Raw genomic sequence first — 18,831 nt, forward strand, 5'->3', positions numbered from 1 at the left:
GTTTATAAAGTATTGCACCTATTGTTAACAACAAGTTAATATTGTTATTAACAAATTGCTCGTAACGTATATTTATGATAAAAGTGAAAAAGTTAATAATTTATTGGCTATGAGAGCGGAAAATTAATAATTAATAAAATCCACAAAGTTCAAAAATTTCCGATCGGGGTGGGGGGCCTCGGTCGATCGGAGGCTATATAAGGGACGCCGCTCCGCTGCTCGAGTCATTTGCCGGTTTGGCATCGCGAGTGTAACATATAAATTTTTACGTGTGCGGGAGTGGGGGTGGGTCCGAAGTGAGGTGGGGTTGGCTACCCCACCCACCTCCACCCCCTTAAATAATTTTTTTTATTTTCAGCTATTAATTATTTCTTTCTTTCAGATATTAATTATTTTTTATTTTTTCAGCTTCTAATTATTTTTTTTTTTTATTTCAGATGTTAGTTTTTCGTTTCTATTCATTTCTATTTAAACATTTGAATATTTCGTACAATATTCAAATGTTTCGTTGTTGTTTCGTTTATGTCTCATCGTTGGGTTGTTCCTTCCGCTCTTATTTCGTTTCCTCTTACTAATCCCGTTTCATTTCAGGTTTTAATTATTTTTCTTACAGATTTTATTTATATTTAAAAATTCGAATATTTCGTATAATATTCGAAAGTCTCGACGTTGGTTTGTTTATGTCTCACTGTCGGGTTGTTCTCTCGATTTCTCTTTTGTTTCTATTTACTAATCCATTTCATTTCAGGCTTTAATTATTTTTCTTACAGATTTTATTTATATTTAAAAATTCGAATATTTCGTATAATATTCGAAAGTCTCGACGTTGGTTTGTTTATGTCTCACTGTTGGATTGTTCTCTCGATTTCTCTTTTGTTTCTATTTACTAATCCATTTCATTTCAGGCTTTAATTATTTTTCTTACAGATTTTATTTATATTTAAAAATTCGAATATTTCGTATAATATTCGAAAGTCTCGACGTTGGTTTGTTTATGTCTCACTGTTGGATTGTTCTCTCGATTTCTCTTTTGTTTCTATTTACTAATCCGTTTCATTTCATGTTTTAATTATTTTTCTTTCAGATTTTATTTATATTTGAGAAATCGAATATTTCGTATAATATTCGAATGTTTCGTCGTTGGGTTGTTCTTTACATTCGGTTTACCTTCATGGTTCATACTCGTTTCGCTTTTATCGTGTTTCCTCGTACTAATCCGTTTCCTTTCAGGTTTATATTAACAATAATATATTCTGTTTTAGCTTTTAGGTTTCTAAGATACCCAAATTTCCTTAAGACTTCATTTGAGACACATCAATGGACGACCCGGGATGCGTGTGTTTAGACCTAAGTAGACCTAAGTAGTCGTAAGGTAGATCCCTAGACTAAGTACCATGTGCGCGCTATCTGTACTAGGGTAAGCTACCTAACTTGGAGCGAACATATACAATTCATATTTCTCTTCTCTTACCAAAGTTCCTTCCGTTTACCAAATAGAACATAATTGTTCTCGCGATAATCGCGATCGTTCTTAAGCACCGAATCGTAAGGTAGATCCCTAGACTAAGTACCATGTGCGCGCTATCTGTATAAGGGTAAGCTACCTAACTTGGAGCGAACATATACAATTCATATTTCTCTTCTCTTACCCCTTCCGTTTACCAAATAGAACATAATTGTTCTCGCGATAATCGCGATCGTTCTTAAGCACCGACTAGCCTGCGCGACGTGCTCTCGTGTACTCGACAACTTTGCGTCTCATAAGTCATCCTCACGACTCGTCTCCGACACTCATTTCCAGCCACTGTCAATCTCGTCATGCATCGAGTTCCAGGGTGGCACCCGGGTCACTGATTCTTCTGGACTTGATGCGGGGGTCCAGCTGCCCCGGTCGCGTACGCGACTGGGGTTCGGGTACGCAGTTGGACGGACATAGTGTCTACGGTTAGACCACAGGGATGATTAAGTTCTACCCCGTGTGGCTGGGATGCGAAGTGTCTGTCTGGCTTGCAATGCCCCGCCGGACCCTCGTATCGACTCTGGGGTTTCGGTGGTTCGGGGACTATCCTTGGTCCACGTGTAAGTCTTGACGAGAACGACAGTGACTGGACTTGAGCTAGGCCCGATCGGGAGAGTGCCGAGGCATGAAGTTTGCCTTGTACACCAGAGTACGCCTCGTAGGCTAGTCGGTCTTTCGAATAATCGCGAACTCGTTCGGGCGCGGTCGCGATTTTTAACTTGCTCGCGTGTTTTATACTTTATTCCCTATTTTTATGAGAAGTAAAATATCTTAGTGTCGCGACAATAGAGTTGTAGTATACCGAATCGAAATGCCCTTTGTAAGACACGAAATATAATAAAGTGTCAGTAGATTCTTACTTTAACTTCTTTCGCTCCAAGTTAGATTAAGTTACCTTTGATAGAGATAGCGCCAGCAGGCTGCGCCACTAGGGCGCATGTCCGGGTCTCGATGCGTAGCCACCTCCTCGTGGTGAGACCTGGTAATTGGTATCGTTTTCCAAAGAGTAATTTTTGGAAAATGATTCCAAGCTAAGAGCTACGCATGCAATGTTATTTAAATCAACATAGATTACGATAGTCGTAAATTTAGCCTTCATTTTCACAGCACGAAACATCATCGATATTATGCGTATTCCAAAGAGTTCCAAGCTAAGAGCTACGCATGCAATGTTATTTAAATCAACATAGATTACGATAAGTCGTAAATTTAGCCTTCATTTTCACAGCACGAAACATCATCGATATTATGCGTATTCCAAAGACAGGAATTTTTGCAGAAATCAAAAGACGCGTTCGTACTTTGGCCAGCTTTTGGGAGAAATTGGCCACTATGCGACGCGACTGGAATATCGCAGGGAACGAAGAGAACGGGTCGTCGCGCGGATTATCCGGTGGATTTCGCGTTCGTCTGGACGGCCCTTAATCGATGCCGCTTCGAGGCGAGCGACAAGTCTAAATGAATCTGTCTCCCGCAAACAATACGTTTCCTCTGCGCGCTCGTATCCACGCGAACAGGCAAGTCTGCGGAGGATTTCTATGGACCAGTTTTCATGAATCCTATCGGCGGCCCGCACAGCCGGACACGCTTCACAATGCAGTCGCATCTGCAGCTCGCTCGCAAAGGTTTTCTGCGGCCACGGACGCGTTCCCGCTATCAAACGATTCGTTCGCCAAAGCGACATTTAAATCGGCCTCGAAACTCTCTGGGAAATTAAAAATCCCCGTCGAGAAGCCGGGCTTCCGCGATGACAGAGTGGCTCTATCCGAGCTATCACGGCGGAGCAAACGTCGCGATAAAATTGATCACGCGTCAAACTTGTCGCTGAAATTCCTTCCGGTTATTTTTTATCTGCAGAATTTCCGCCTCTGGAGCCGCAGTTGGATCGCTTCCTGAACGCGGAAATTTTTCCGAGACCCAATCCTATCGCGACGGAGAGAATCCCGGGATGGTAGCACCGAAAGGAAGTCCGCGAAGTGATAGATTATTTCCCACGGCTAATGCACAGCGGACACTGACCACGGAAATAGTCGGAGGGCAAAAGGAACTGCAGAAATCTCGCCTAACCGCCGAGACAATCGATATCGCCGTTCGATGCTCCGGCGTAGAACCTCGTTGCGCCGTACGAGCGAATTATCGCGTGAGCCAATCTGCCACGGTAAGTTTGCCTCGCGATGAGATCGAGGAGTACTCGAAGATTGGAAAAGGAACATCCGGTGACCCGGAAAAATGCAAAAGCGATCGGTTATTTTTAAGGCAGCCTCTTGGATCTTCGCGTTGCGCGAAACGTACGAGTCGCGAGTCCAAATAGACGAGCAATATTTTTAGAGAGGCTTTGATCTCGGCACGCAAACAGTGCATCATCTTGCCTATCTCGTTTCTGTATACAACCGACGAGCGGGTGCCTCCTCTTTAAGCACTCGGTAAATATGTAGCCTATTTCGCCGGGAGTGGCAGCTAATTTTTCAAAGCGATTTTCCGCGCCTTTTCAACATTCCGAACGTATACACGAATAAATCAACGATCAGACGAGCGAGCTTCTTTCCGCTCTAGATGCTTCCGCGTTAGGGTTACGCTCGCGATGATTCCGCGCGGATCGGTGGGAAATCGGTGGCGATAGCGGCCAGGAATAGCCGATACATCGGGCCAGGAGATTTCGGAAACCGCACGGCTGTCAGATATTCGACGCATTCGCGGAATTCGGAATATCGGAGAAAGAGACTCGTGTGCAGCATCTCTCACCTGTCAGTCCGGCATCTAAAAATACGAGCCTGCATATACGTCCGCGATCGATCATAGTGCATCGCACCAGACGCTGCTTTGTGCGCGGGTGGAACTTTTACGAGCGTAACGAGCCGAGACTGCAAATATTTTTATTCGTGCGCGTAACCTCGAGAGATCGTTCCTCTTTTCATCTCCTTTTCTATTCTCCTCTCCGTACTTTTTTCCTCCCTTTTCGGAAAACAGCGGCCGGAACTGTGAGGGAAAAATTTAGCGTGCGTAAACTTTTTGCAATTTAAACGTTGGTTCGTTTGAAGCTCCGAGAGTAACGGAGTTATATCTTTCGGTCGGAAGGCTGCTTCGAGACGCGATCGATCGGTGTTCCGTTGCAACGGTGCAGAAGGATATGAAAGGACGGCGAGGAGGAATTTTGAAGAAGCGGCGAGTCGATTTCCAGGCAATTGCACCTCGATTGCCGTAGTCGCGAGGTTAGTGGCTTGCGTGTTTCTAACGGGCAAGAAAGTTTGCACGCGCGAAAAATAGCGAGCCAGGGTGGTCTGCGAGCACGCGTCTTACCGAAAAATCAGATAACGCCCACACGCTCTGCACGAATTACGCGATACAGGCGACATTATGAATCACGCGAGGAAATTGCTTCGCGTATGTACGCGCGGCTTTAACATCCACGGATAATTTAGCACCGCTTCGATCGGTTCCACCTCCCGGTCCCTTGATAATCGAATCTAGAAAGAATATCTCGGGTATATTTTTCCGTGACAACCTGCTCGTCGCGAAACCGAGCGAAAAAGACGTAAAAAGAGTAACGGATTATCCGAGCGTAATTTAAACATCGGATACGCGAGCGTGCCGTAATCACTCGTCTCCTAGAAATTACATCGGCGTCGCGATCGCGTGAGTCGATCGGCGAAAAGGACTGCTCGAGCCTACGCGAGAGTAATCGATTCGACGTTATATTAATAAGAACGCAGGATTACTCGATCGATCGAAATTCGTTTCGAGTTAAAAATAGGAATAACGCGTAGCTCGATGAAGGATTAATCGGGCGTCACGGACCACCGGTTCCTCGTTACCGTCTTTCATAACAGATTCTGCCGTTACGCTCTCCACTTATTAACATTAGGTGGCCCCTTGGTGAATTATAGGCAGCCACGGTATCTCGTGGAGCGACGGTTTTATTGCCGAACAAGCTTTACGATCCCGTAAAATAACTCATAGTGTATTAAACGCGTGTAAATATTCTAAGCACGGAACACGAGCGCGCGGGCACATTGTGTTCCTTTCGTTAGCCGGCTGCCTTCCGGATTCGAGCGATAAATCCCGCAGCGTAAAATTCGAATTTCTTCGCGACGGCTATTCAAAACCACCGGACCAGACTGAAATATCTCTCCACCCCCCTCCCAAGAAACGACGATAAAAACGCTACGCTGCTCGAGAGCTCTCGTTGTTTCGCCAGACGCGGAATTTTTGCAAGGAGACACACATTAATTCCCCGGAAGCGGCAGTTACGCTGAAAGGTTCAAGAGAGGCAAACAATTTTTGCTCTCCAACGTTTCTTATCTTCCGGCGATTTCTCTTTTGTTTCTGCGCGACTACGCGTTTCTACCACCCCCCGAGGAAGGAGCGACCCCCACCGGAGGAGGATCGGCGTGTATGGCAGCGTTTCACGAGCATTATCCAAACTTCTTCCCCGTAGACACCGTAAATCTTCGACGCTGCGAAGAAGCCCCACAGGAGACGCCGAGATAAAGAACAGATCACGGTAAGCCACTTTATCGGAACTTCCCGAGCTTGGTGCAGCGTCACGTACAAATTCCTACGTTTTACCCAATACTACCGCGTATCGATCCGATCGGACCACCCATTCTTTTCCAAAGTTTCGGTAAAGTTGCAGGAAAATCGATTGGAAGTTGCCTCGAATCGGCAAAATCGCACGCACGCACGCATACGCCTGCATATGCCTCTAAAAAGGGAAACCGCAGAAGAAACAAACAGGCGTCATCGGGATTCTTATTTTCCCGGTACCACGAGGCGTCTCGTGACCGGTTCTCTCTTCCACAATGGCGCTTTGACGCAACCAGATTGGAACTCGTTCGAACGAGCCACCGTCTGGCTGGTGCACTGGCGAATATGAACCGTGGCCAAGAGAAAAACCGGCGCGTCACGCGACGCTCGTCAACAAGTTGGAAATTGGTATCACCGTCAGGTAGGCCGGTAAGCCGGTAGCCGACCGCCTTGTTCTTCGTCTCTTACGGGACACGAAACGGTTCACCGATGTTTCGTGCCGGACCCGTTGATCCTTCGCCTGCAGAGTGCTACTTCTCTCGCAATGACTCGCTATGAATCTATAAATAAACCCGATATCACCGTTCCTTAACGAACTCGCTCGCCAGAAGAAGACTTTTAGCCGCGGACATCGCGTGTTCCATGGCTAACGGCTGTTGCGATCCTCCGTGCACTTACGCTGCTAACCGACCAGGTACAAATACGTGGGACAACCTTCCTCCTCCTCCTCCACCTCGCGTGGAAACCGTCCAGCGAGCGAAGGGGAAACCGAGGGGTGAAATTTCGTAGAAGCTGAATTTCCGCGGGGTTTCGCGAGTCACGAATCCAAAAATAAACCAGCCGAGGAAACTTCGCGCCGAGGGATTATCGATTGCAATTAAGGCAAACGATGCGAGCCACGGGAAACATTCTTGTCCGCGATCGATATCTCGCAAAGCTACGGTGTCAGGCCCAAGTTTGGTCTTCCATAGAAAATATCGGGAAAATATGATACATACGCGGACTCTTTGCCACGAAATAGCATCCGCATCGATGACTAAGCGTATAACCGTAACGTTGCCACTATCTTTACGCTCTTTCCAAATTTAGCTGGCAAGCTAACAAGAATCGTCGCATGATAGGACGAGGGTGAGCCCGGAATAATAAAACGTACAGTCGTTCTATACTTCTGACGCAAACTCTTCTTACCAACGAGCAATATCCATTTATTCCACGCGTTTACGCGAAATTTCATTACCGGTATCAAAAATTCGTCCGGAAAGTTTCGTGTCCATCCACTTTTTCCAAACTTGGTCGACCGTCCGTTTAAATCGGACGATCGTGAACCTCGCGAAAGAGAAACGAGAACGAAATTGAGTTCTCCGAAGACGAGGATTACCTCTCAGGACGAATCCATCCGTTGGCCACACACCGGTGCGTACCCCCCGAAAGACCGACGATCGTCGTTGCACTTCGCGACGGGGGTGTTGCGTGTTCAAGCACGGGGTGCACGTATACTTGTCTTCCGGAACAGTCGCGCGTCGACTGAAGGCTCCCTTACTCGAAACGAATTCGCGTAGAAACGACAACGGCGGCGCCACGACGCAACCCCTTACCAACCAACCAGCCAACCAGCCGACGAACCATCCAGCTAGCCAGCCAGCCAGTGGTTCTCTCTCTCCCCGCAGTATCGTCGCAACCCCCGTATTGCCTGAACAACCCCCACTACCGGGGAGTGAAAACCACGCGGAGAGGGGTTGCGTGTATCGCCACGCGCCCGACAAACTGGAGGGGGTGTCTGCTGGTGGAATTACTTCGCCTGGCAAAAACTCACCCTCCGTCTGCCTCTCTTTCTCTCTCTTTCGCGCGCGCGTCGCCGTTAGTTGCAAAGGGGTGGAAGAGAGTTTAGGAATATGACGAGCACGGAGCGAGGAGTCAGGGGTGTCAGGGGCCGATGTACCCCGATCCGAAGGTCGCCCGGCACAAAGAAGATAAATTGGAATTTCGGCTTGTTCCTGGCTCTGAACCCACTGATTTTCTTTTATCGGTTTGTCTCCGTACCGGGCGTTCTTGCCGGTTCTAACGTCAAGGACACACCTACGGAATGTTAAGCGGTTCGTGCCAATTAAAAGGCAGGGAGAGAAACACTTTACCGCCCCGTGGACTGTCTCGATTCTATCGGGAATGGAAATTAGGATAGAAGGAAAGCGAGGCTTTGCGGTATTACCATAAGATGGACAAGTTTCGGAGGGGTTGAAGAACCTAGGAAGGCCGATGCACTCCATTGCGAAAGTCGTAGCGCTGGCGGGACAGAGATAAATCGGGATTTCGCGATTGTTACCGATTCCGAGACGAGACGACTGTTTCGGGCTCTCGGCTCGTCCCTCTTTCGCCTTACGATTGCAAACTTGGAAATTGTCGGAGGATGAATTTCCGGAAACGGAGCGATATCCCGTCCGCGTGTAAACCGACGGATTAAATTATACGTCACGCGTACGGAATAACTGGAAAGATCCAGTTTCTTTCGCGCAGCAGGTTCCAGCAAAGATACGAGTTTTGCAAAGGTAAATTGCGAGTAAACGTTTACCGTAAGAGAGCTTAACGATCTATTCGAAGCGGGAATCCGAAGGAAACAAAGGAAAATGAATATTGCATGAAATCGAAGATCAGAAGTTTCGAAAGCGAAGAAGTTTCCCCTGTTTTTTTTTTTTTTTTTTTTTTTTTTATTATACGGGAGAATGAACCTCGAACGGAGTAGGGGTACGGGAGAACTAGAAGACGGGGGCAATGTACCACGACGCGAAGGTCGTGGCAGCGGGATGAAAAAAGTAAATTAGGATTCGCCACCCACGAAATCCGTCGGGTCCTTGGACGAATAAATCGAACGGGGAAGCTCGGTCGCCTCTCTGGATATCGAGACCCACCCCATGGTTTGTCGTCGGGGGATTGATAAGACGCGAATAACCGCGCGGAGCCAAGCGGAATAACGCATCCATCGTGAGAAACTTTAATTCCGCGTTTATTAAACGAAACGATAAAAGCGAAACTGGTTCATGCTTCAGGGATCCGTTCATATTTTTACGATTCTCTTTCATCGAACGGAAAAAAGGAAGACGAGTATATGTAAATGCGCGGAAATATCTAACTTTCGCGAAGAAGGATTTAAATTTAAAATACCAGGCTCGCGAATGAACCTCGTCGCACTGTTGCCGCTGAATTCCGTGTTTCCAAATCTTTATAAACGCTCCGTGATATTTGACGACTTACCGCGCGAACAGACCATGCTCTCGCACCCTCCCGGTGAAATTAAAATCTCGGCTTGGTAATCTCTCCGCCAGACAACGGAAAATAACAGTCGACCGCTGGGGAAGAATATCACGGAACGTTGAGTCGCGCGATCGAAACTTTGCGGCGAGTTCACACTGCGAGAACGATTTGCAACGAACTTAAGGTCGGACGGGAAACCACCCTCGCGCTCGAGCGTATTTTTTTCTATCGCGGCGCGAGTAGCACGGTAGATAAATTAGAATGGCAAGATAAAAGGCGAGGAGAGGAAAGCGAATTCGGGGCTACGTTATTTCCTTAAGAAAACGAGAAGCTTTCCGAAGACCGAGGGTGGACGACAAGAAGCTGATCGATAAGGTGGAGGAAACGATTCGTTAGCTCGCGTGTTTAAGCGTGGCCGATATTTCTTTGTACCTTATTTTCATGGGAAAACAGAATTATTTCATAACTTTCCGCTGTTCCTTTGTCCGTCTTACGATAAATCTGATCACGCGAAGCGATGGAGAAACTGGAAAATTTTCGTGAAGATGCACCTCGATTTTCTCAAATGAGGGAGGGTTAATAGCACGTTGGGGAATACGAGGAAAGTGAGACAAAACGCGATTATAGCGAGATGGAAGTCGTATAAATTGAAACGACGAATCACCCGAGCGAACGATTTTAAAAGAAGCACGTATCTCGGAGTTATCTTCGAGCTTCGGGATTAACGACCTGATCGCGGCTTCCGTAAATCCCGTCGTGGCACAATGCGAGTGTACATTTGAAAAACATGAATATTCATTTCTCCTTTAAGCTCGAAGCTCGCCGATGCATCTTCGGCCGGGTGGAATACAAATTCTGGGCTGACGGCCCAGTTCGTGGACGCGGGACGGTGAAAAATAAGTTCTGCTAGTAGGATTTCGTGGGGATGCCGGCGGTTCAGACTCCGATCGAGACGAGATTGGTGCACGAGCACGAAGGAGAAACCGGTTTCTCGAGCGAGTTGAAGGATGTTGCGGTGCCTGGAGGAGGCAAGGAACTTCGACGGCAGTACGAGGAACGAGTGGAAGATCGATCACGTTGGCCAACAGCGACGACGAATCTGGCGTATCGTGTAATTTCGACCACTTACGCGTTTTTAAGAAAAGCGATAAATCCCGCCGGTGGCTGGATATACCGTGAAAAATGACGCGTTGCCGACATTCGGTTATACCGATGCGCGTGAGATCGGAACGAGTCGGGATAAAACCGGGAATAACCCGCACACGTATGTCCATAATTCCTCTTCCGTTTATATAAATACGAACCCCATGGTTTTATTGCCTATACTCTCCTCCTCCTCCTCCTACTCCTCCTCCTTCTTCTTCTTCCACTTCGCGGCAATAGCGGACTGCTAGTTACGAGAGAAACGTGCCACGACTGCGTGGAAATTTTTCTGGAATTCCGCCAGATTTCTTTGATTAAAAGAAAGATATTGTTTCGCGAGCACTCGCTCGCACTTCGCCTGGATTTTCGTTGGAAGAGGAATTCCGGGAGCTCGAACAATTCCGTTAAGAAGCGGCTCCTCCGATACTCTGGACGAAAAGCCGCGATTCGATCGACTTCCTGGAAAATGTGTGTCATCGTATTTTACGGGATCCTCTCGCGGCTGGCTCCGAGTAAGAGATCAGATTATTCGCGTGTAATAAGGGTTACGAGCTTTATAGAGCGTGCTATATGTACCAAGGGTGTGTCTGCTCCGTACTACAACGCCAGAGTTTCCCCTTCGACACTACGGTCTCGTTAGTTTTATTCTCGTCTCGTGGTTTCTGTGCCAGCCAACCAAGGGCTAGAACTTCTCATCCAGAAACCGATGAGAAACAAAATAAATCTGGGCTTTAAAGCTGCGTACAACCTACATCTCCGTTAATGCGACTCTCTAAAAGCCACCGATGAAAGGGTGTTTCGAAACGAGGCAAAAAAAAATACAGCTCGATCGGTAAAACAAAAGATCCATGCAAAATTGCTTACTCGCTCCAAGTGTGGTCAAACACAGGCGTAATTAAATTCTTCTCCATTATCGATCCTTCTTACCTGCAAGAAAAACGGAGAAAAGAAATTAACGATCGGAAAGAGGCATCCCACAGGGGTAAATAGATTAAACACCGGGAGAAGTCTTTCGACGATTCGATTTGCCGATCTACCGGTGCAACTCGGAACGGTGCAACCGAGGCTAGAGACGGTAAACACATCGATTGCTCCGAGATGCAACCTGGCTTTGTAACACTCTCAAGAATGCATAACGAGCGCGCAAAGCGAACGCTTGCGAACGGATCGTTGTTCCGAGATTTATGGAGCAACGCGAAGCATTAATTTTTCTCTCCCGTGCGCTTACCGGCGCACTCCTAACCTCTTTTCCATTCTAACAGCGTTTCGTTCACCGCGTAACTCGCATTCCCGTCGCGCGTCTCTGTAACTCTGAAATAATTCACTTGCACCCTCTTAGCGGTAAAATCGTATTCCGCTTAGGTGCCGCATTAAAAGTCCGCCGTTAAATCGACTTATCAACCGGCTTCGCGTCTCGAGGCGTCTCGAGGCGTCTCGGTCGGAGTGCAAAGTATCCGAAAGCCAGTCGAACTTGTTCGAATTCGCATGAAAATTCATCGCGACGAGGTGGAGGAGGAGCTCTCGTTAAGAAAACCGGCGTAAAGGGTGTCTATTCGCGCGGATGCGACGTTTCTAACGCGAATTGCTATTCCTCCCACGAGAGCACTACCCGTAGCGATTACTCATCTTTCGGAAGGCCAGCCATAGAATTCCGATGATCGTGACACGTAAGGAGCGGACACGAGAATGCGATAATTTAGGATCGTGACGTACCTGGAAGGATGTTCGGATGGACGAAAAAAGGAAAAAAAAGGAGGAAAAAGAGACGGATAATAAGAGAGGAAGAGATGTGGAGTGGAATGGCACAAAACGACGCTGACGTCATTCAAAATGCTAACATCGTGCCGTATCTTCTGCACACACTGTGCCTCGTTCTCGGTTTGAATAAAAGAGGAGAATAAACAGGAACGTATTGAATGATCTATGTAAACGATGTCGTACGACAGCCGATAACAGAGACGTATCTCGAGAATGAAACGCCGCGTTTTATAACGTACATACACGATTGCAACGTAGGACGGAAATCTCGATATCTCATTATGCCGATTGACATGCGCACCCGCCTGTTCCGCGATGTCTCTAACGCGATGATCCGTTTCTGTAGCTCGGCTATGACTCATGTAGCTGCTCGAAACGACTGCGTAGGAAATGTAGCAGATATACACGTATGCATAGAGAGAACTACGACCCGCCAGGCTGAAATTACGTTGTCGTTGGCGAAATTTCGTCGTTCGTTTCACGGAAGAGGGGAATAGGGGAGAAGAGAGATGTCCATAATTTGCATCGATCGAATTCTACTTTGCAACCACGATCGATAGCCGATTCTACGCTACACCGAGCCTGCCAACGCTTCGGAGAGGTTTAAGATCTCGTGGTGAAAAAGGGACGGATCGTGGAGCGAAGCTTAATTATAAGAGAGATAGAGATAGAGAGAGAGAGAGAGAGATCGGATGGAAATGTACCGCGTCGCGGAAAGTTCTGATTAACGTTCCGGGAGCAATTGAAAAATAGCGTTCCCCTGTGTACACAGAGCTTCATCGCGATGTCTCTTTCCGACAGGACGACGGACTGACGTTTAAGTATGTAAAATTAATTAACGTTAATTAACGTTCGCCGCGATGGGAGAGCCGTGAACGAGTTCGTGGCTCGAATACAGGGCAGAGATTACCACCCCTGGCAAGAACCCATTAAAAACTGCCAAGGCTATTTGTTTTACCGTCCACGCGCGTACAGAGACCGCGTAAAACCCTGTCGATCCTACCGAAAATTCGATTCTGCTTCTCCGGTGCTGCGGCCACCAGCGAATGTAATAACCATCTCCAGGATTATCCGCCATTAATCTCGATCGTCCGAATAAATCGAGCTTCCTGCGTCTCTCTCCAACTTTTCTGCGGGATAAAAGGCAGGCAGGAAATGGACGGAAAGATGGCCGATGCACCCCATGGAGAAAAATTCGTTGGAAGGGAACTGCAACCTCAGCGAAGACAGGTTAAAGCTTTCGTTCTCGTTTCCCGCCGCGATAACGACCAGGGACACTTTAAATCGCCGTTCGAGCCTCGACTATCTCTCGAATAAGATATCCAAGCTTGATCTTGGTGAGTAAATCGCCTTCGCAGAAAGACCCGTGCCAAGTTCCCCGCTACGCTGCGGTGCCTGGGAAGTCGCCACCGAGGCTGCACAGGCTCTCCGTTTGCCTCTTCCTCGCGGCCTGCACCGCGGTGAATCAGTGAAAACACGTGGAACAATCGTGTTCTCCAAAAGGATACGGGAACCGTGTGCTCCGGACAAAAAAGGAAAGAAAAGACGAGAGGAAAAATCGCGAGATACGCGGGCGAACTAGAAAATCGTAACGTCGAAAGAATTTCGAAGAGATTGCGTAGAAATAGTAGAAATAATAGCAGAAAGCTTTCGTTTAACTCGGAATAAGTGATATTTAAACGATTGCTGTCCTGTCAAGCATCGCTCTAGAAATCCAATTAAATTTTATCTAGCTTTATTATTAACGCGAAGAATAGAATTCGATAAGAACACCGATAGTGATACTTCATCGATGAATCATTAAATTCCTGGACGAATTTTATCTTCAACCGGTTGCGTGTATCCTCGTGAATGTAAATAGCGACTTATTTAACGCGCGTTTTAACGTAGATATGGGCATTTTGAGCAACCGTGTGGAGAAACCTTTCGATAACGCTCTTAATTCTGTGTCACCCAGCTAGGTACGTAAATGAAGAAATATCGTGGGGAAAGGTTAGCCAGCTATTAAAACCGGAATATCCAATTGCGAAATAATTGGAAATACGAGGGACATGGTGCAGCAACGTAATCATTTCCGATGAAGTTTTAAACGCAATCGGCTATATCTGTTAGGTTATCGAAAAGCTCGAGACGAGAAGTTGGCGGTGGGAAAACAGCGAGCAATGAAAAAACGAGGGTAAACAACAGCGATGCTACACCCTTTTTCAACGTGACACAGGTTGTCGAGGCCTACGTGAATTTTAATCGTCGAATGGACGCGCACAGTTTGCGGACCGCATAAACAACAGCTGTATTTTTCCGGTGTGCTTGATTAAAATATTAATTGCGCGACAGGTGCGGCTGAAAATGCGGGGAATAAGAGCAGTCCGAGTATTGTACGTAAGCTAACAAGCAGAAAATTGGTGGAAAAATGTAATACCATTTTCCGTGAAATCATTTAACGATGCAACTTATCTTATTAAAACAGCAGCGGTTCTGTTTTCACCGCGTGCCCGCCATTTTTTAATGCTAATTCGAACTTTATTCGTCCCGAGGTCTACGGTAAAACAGGGATTAGTCACTTTTAATTAAGCACCGCGGTTCGGTAACGTCGGAATTCTGCTAATGATCAGCAGCTTCGAAAGGAGGTTTCATTTTTTCTGCCGCGATATCGATACGCGGGAATCCCTATACCGATGACATCGTTAAGCTTTATTATCGTTGTCAGCTGCGTGTACACGTATCGAGCGTGATTCACATACGCGTCTCGTTAAACAACCGTGATAGTGAACCTCCCATATGTCATGGACTTAATATATTTTCTTACCGGCACCCGAGAAACGTGTTTCACAAGACGATACACGTCGTCGCTTTTCTTTGTTAACTCGCAGCCATTGCGAAACCGTAGGCCACGCGGGTCCGGGCCCTGGTCGATTTTTCCCTAAGGGGTAATATCGAATTAAACGCGAGACCGTTTCTTCGATCGCGAAATGGAAAAGCCGCGGGACATTCGAACCGAATATAAAAGCGGCGATTAAGTCGTTCTCTTTTTAACATATTCGTTTAATTCCTCTCGTCGCGGATAACAGAAATACGAAATGAAATTTCCACACGCGCGCGAGGTATTTTCGACTAAATTCCAATCAATTTGCATGATCGTTCAGGCGTGAAAAATAACGTCGATCTCAATGTACATATATCAAAGACCAACAGCACCGGAATACCTAGCTCGTTATTCCCAAAACGAATGCGCGGGGGAGAATAATTATAAGCATCGTAGTTGTATCAGGAAATTACGTAAAACGATATCGAGTTCATTTGCAAATTATTCGAGATATTTAGTTTACTCGTTTAAACCTACCCGCGAACGTCGCTAAATACGCCGGAGTAAATACACACGGACGTAAGGACTTTGCTCGTGGATTATCAAGATTCGCGACCGCGCTCATCGAAAATGATATTTGTCACAGCTGCACGGCAGGATAAGGATGAAAGCGAGTTAAAACGTAACGCGTTTGCAACGTTCCGATGAAAATGCATGGTCTTTCATTAGCTCGCGAACAGTTTCACGAGCAGCTGAACTATAATTGCGCGATGCACACGCGGATCGTACCGTTACGTCCGAGTTCTCAGCACAAGCGTCTACGCGTCGTGCCGGGATCAATAGCATTTTCTATTGAGACTTGGTCGAGATAAATTACATTTCAGATAAGACGACGCTTTCCGAGCGTGGACGAAACAACGGTAAAAAGGTAGCGTGCAACTGACAAAAGGGAATCAGCACCGCGACAAATTTAATATACCTCTTTGAGAGACGCGTTAGCTCGAGCAGTGTCGTAATTGCACAAATCCGACAATGTTCCACGGTTTTCTTCGTTCGCGATGTATCGAAGGAACAGAGCAGCTTATCGATATCGTAATTCCGCCCGTTTCGATTCCGCGTTGCGTTTTAATTAATTTATGATGGAAAATGGAAGGAGTGTCCATAACAAAACGAAGATGTCGAAGGAATATAGCACACCCTGTTACCAACGGGGGTTAAAAAGCATCGTTTGATGTTTCCTACACCTCAGCCGCCTTTATCGATCCGTCTCCCGAAACTATTTGATTAGAGATCGTCTTAATTAAAGGCGGCCACCCTTTAATTCCACCCTATCGCTTTATCTCGCCCGGTCCAAGTCGTCGTTTTATCGAGACGTACATGGGGGTATTAAGACCGGGGGTTGAACGTTGTTAAGGTATTGATTCCGGTTCTGCAGACAGTTTTACAGAATTTGAATTTCTGGGGAAATTGGCGAAAGTGTCGATTCCGATTATGGTTCCGGTAGCTTTCGGAACGTTGCTTCTTCTGTATCGTTGTATCGAATCGACGCTTTCTTGCAAAACTGTTTACAAAGGTGATTATCGTAGATGATATCCATTTCCTTTGACAACGATCGACTGTTGCCCGGTTGTTGGACGGATTAATTTCGAATACGAGACATGGAATCAACAGCTCACTCGAAATTTGGACCTGATATTAGCAACCTTTGTATCTCGCGTGCTGAAATACTAATCGTGCAAAAAATCGGAGGTCGTATTATGCTATACATATGACTACTATATCACAGCTGGACTTGATCGATGACTCCTAATTAACCTTTCTTTCGATACAGACGCGTTATCGAAGCTTGTACTGTGATTTAAATAATTTAACCACTTTTTGTTCCATCCATTCCGTCATCTTCGAACTTACCAATGACGACGAGTTACTTATCATTTCTTGGAACTTATCCCTCTGTTCTTGCATAAAAATCTCCCAGTTTCTAGGAATTTTCTGTTTCTATTGTTTACTTCGTTTGCGTCTCGTTTCGCGAATCAATTCCTTTCAGTTTTAAGTAATTCTAAGATAAGTACCTAGGCTAAGTTCATTGTACGCGCCTTCTGTGTCAAGATACGCTATCTAATCCGAAGCGAAAAATAAGAATCGTCTCCTTTCTCTCATCGACCCCGCTCGATAGATAGAACATAATTGTTCTCGCGATTATCGGTTCGCATTCGCTCACGATAACTCCGTGTTTTCATAAGTAAAGACTCGGCTCGAAACCCTCTGGAGTCGCTGTCTGCCATCGATATGCGAGTTCGTTGGACGATCATCGGGCCGATGTTGCTCACGGAGCCGAGTTGACGAGTGTACGTCCCTGGTTAACCAGGGTAATGGTCCTGCAGCGCATAACACGCCTTGCTCCAATCTCTTGGGATGATCCATTATTGGCTTTTACTCCGTGCTGCATAGGTACCATCAGCTACCAGGCCTCACCGGACTCGAAACTTGCGAATATCATTGGCCCGACACGACGATTTCTCGCGTAAGACGTACACGAGACCGGAGGGTGCTAAATCATGGAATTATCCGGTATATGGGAGCCCCTAGCGTAGACTAGTCGATCTCTCGAACGATCGAGTCGAGAATTTAATTTTTCCTCGTTCGCGTTTAATATATTCTCGTTTATATTTCCATTCAACCCTATTTTTCTGGGGATTTTTCTGGTAATAGCGCTGTAAAATTTCGGAATTACCTTTTCGCTTTCTCGTTTATGTTTCAAGTTTGATCGAGAATTATAACGAACTGAAAATACGTACTTTTGTCCCGGTTCCAGTAACTCTTAAAGTATCGGTTCTGCGAGAATTTTATTTCGATTCGATAACGATAGGGGTTCTCGATAGAGGCAAAAACCTGTTTCTTTTTACGAGTGTTATTAACGGTTATCTTTGGGACCGTTTTGAACCTTGATTAACGCCTATCGGCAAAAATTCGCGAAATTTTACAGCCGCGAAACGCGATATTTGCACGAAACTAGACCGTTAATCGAATTTCTCGATATATCGTTGCCGTTGAGAATTACATCGAATTTCATGTACGGTACGGCGACGAGTTGCTCAAACGCGATGCAGGAAATTGAGCATGAGATTGAACGTTAATCCTTAATTTGTCCTGGAAGCTATCGTTTCGAAATGGATTTTATTACATCGGTGCAGGGGAAATCGAATCTACGAAGTGACGTATGCTCTTGCGCGGATTATAGCATATCTACATTGACGCGTATTTTTGGTGCTTCTGATATCGATTTTCGGATTGCAGTTGTCCGAACGTCTGAACTGCAACCGTGTTATTTTCAATGATATCACAGACGCGTCTACGGGCATATCCTAAACGGATTTGAAAGAAAATTCGTACTCGATCGTTTCTGCTAATTAGCTTGGTTAATGCCTCGAGCAGAAAATAGAAGGGATTTCCGTATCTCGGGCGCAGAGTGCAATTGTGTCGACGCGAACTATGGAAGGGTAGATACCCCCTTGAGTGTGGAATACGTACGTATTCCTTCGGTTGTTACCCTGGCCATCGACCGTCTGCGGGGCGCGTGTCCTGGGGCAAGGACCTCCGTTCCTCGTATATCCTATGAACCGTTTCCAACGCTCTACTGCTTTTCGAATGCGATGGAAAAAATATTCCGCGTCATTTGGAATTTATATCGCCGGTGATAACGAAATATATTACGAATAATATAAAATAGCGTACGAGGCGAAGGAAATACTTCGGAACCAGAGCGAAATTTTATTTGCGAATGTATAAACGAATCAACGCGAGTTCCGCTCTAAACCAACGGCTATATTAAAAAATG

General features: G+C 46.3%; 1 protein-coding gene across 2 annotated transcripts in view; it reads right to left on the bottom strand.

Moving 5' to 3' along the window:
• Positions 1 to 18,831, bottom strand: part of GckIII (Germinal centre kinase III) — an 83,031-nt gene that overhangs the window by 52,508 nt on the left and 11,692 nt on the right. The window contains exon 1 of one of the 2 annotated variants that reach the window (XM_017911281.1): positions 7,422 to 7,650. The exons of the other annotated variant lie outside the window; for it this stretch is intronic. The gene's annotated coding sequence lies outside the window, so the exon portion shown is untranslated. Of the gene's footprint in view, positions 1 to 7,421; positions 7,651 to 18,831 lie in introns of those variants that run through there. 2 annotated transcript variants of the gene reach the window in all.

The sequence above is a fragment of the Eufriesea mexicana genome, unplaced genomic scaffold (genome assembly GCF_001483705.2).
Source record: "Eufriesea mexicana isolate 0111107269 unplaced genomic scaffold, ASM148370v2 scaffold124, whole genome shotgun sequence".
In the NCBI taxonomy this organism is placed as follows: domain Eukaryota; kingdom Metazoa; phylum Arthropoda; class Insecta; order Hymenoptera; family Apidae; genus Eufriesea; species Eufriesea mexicana.